This window comes from Episyrphus balteatus, chromosome 1 (genome assembly GCF_945859705.1).
Source record: "Episyrphus balteatus chromosome 1, idEpiBalt1.1, whole genome shotgun sequence".
Lineage (NCBI taxonomy): Eukaryota > Metazoa > Arthropoda > Insecta > Diptera > Syrphidae > Episyrphus > Episyrphus balteatus.
The window spans coordinates 87,997,343-87,999,137 of NC_079134.1; positions in this window are offsets into that span (position 1 = coordinate 87,997,343).

Here is a 1,795-nt window from a genome sequence, read left to right on the forward strand (position 1 = left end):
TTAAAATTATTTTTTCTTTTCTCTCTTCCAGAAACTTTTTTGTGCAAATCACCAATGAAAGTCATTCGAGCTGGAGTTGCTCAAGGATCCAAACTTGGCCCTTTTCTATACAGCATCCTGACATCAGACCAACCGCCTGCAAGTGAGTGCGAGAACCTGCTTTACGCGGACGATTCACTCACATACTGCAAGTCCATCTCGCCAAACATAACTGTTCTATGTAAATGGGGTATCCGGATCAACTCATCCAAGTCGGAACTATTGTGCCTTAGACGATCAGGAGGAAGAGGCAGTCGATCGGCTGGAAGCTGCAGAAGCATCACATTGACACTTCCAGATGGAACTAGATTGCCAGCCAAACGCAGCGCCAAGTACTTAGGAATCAACTTTAACGAGCTCCTCAGATTCAACAATCACTCCCGTTTGGTCCTCAAAAAAGCCAACTTTGCCTTCCATCGCCTTCACCCTCTGATGAAAAAAAGAACAGGATTAAGTCAACCAACGAAACTCTTGATCTACAAGCAGCTTCTGCGACCTGTCATTGCCTACAGCTTTCCGGTATGGAATACCATCTCCAAAACAGCCATGAAGGAACTACAATTGTTCAAGAGAAATATACTGAGGATGTGCACCGGACTTTACTTCGATCGACAGCGACAAAAATACTACAGAAACAAGCGACTCTACGAGGAAGCAAAAATCATACCACTGGACAAGTATCTACTTCGATCGGCGAAGATGCTTGTAGGAAATATCGCCAACCACCCCAACCAGCTGATGAGAAGAATGATAGCCCAACAACGACATCCGGAATCTAGGTACCTTTGCGCTTTGGATATACTGGATGAGCACATAATTTCAATGGACAACGAAGAAGCAGTTAACTTTCACGCCGACACCCAGTCGGCATACTATCGTGGCTAAACGCCAATCAAACCAACCCAACTTAACCAACCCCACAACTGGACATCCGGGTCTGAACACCCCGAGGACAACCTAGTCAGCAGACTTTTTAAATTAAGTTTATCCATGTATAATATTTATTTATATTTTATAACTTAGTCATTGTATAAGGTTAGGCCCCTTCTGTGCCGACAAAATTTTATATCAATCAATGTATCTTAGAAATAAGTTAATTTTAAGTCAATTGTAAATAAAAAGTTCAATAAACTAAATTGATTTGACTAATATGGGCAATAAACAGCTTCGATTCATAAAAATCACCTGGGCCAGATGGTATCATACCCGAAGAATTACAACTGTAGGAAACGACCGTCAAATATTTCAAAAGCAATTACTCATTCTTTAAATTCTTCATGCTAAAATTCCTTATCGGAAAATTTTTTTTGAAGTCCCATCTCATTTTCTCAAAATAAGTACCATCTAACTTATAAGTTCCATTGCAGTCAACCAAAAAACATTAACTCAACATTTAAAAAAAGAAAACAACACCAAATAAAAATTACTGACTTAAACCGATTCACGCCACAGCGGCATTGTGTATGCAGCATAAAAGCTCAGTGGGAGGATTACTCGAAATTAGCCATCCCTGTGTTTCGAACTAACCATGCCAAAAAACTTTCGCATTTCCTCTTTTACCCCATTCGGCGCCATTCCATTCGAAAAGGAAAATTAAGTGGTGTCATCAATTTTTATTCTCGATCTTTCCAAACCGAACCGCCATCGAAGTGAGTAGAAAAGTTATAAAAAAGAAAAAATTTTACACATCACCCAAATTGGTGAAAAAAATTAAAAATTGTGACAAATAATAAGAACTGAAGTATCAAGAAAATAG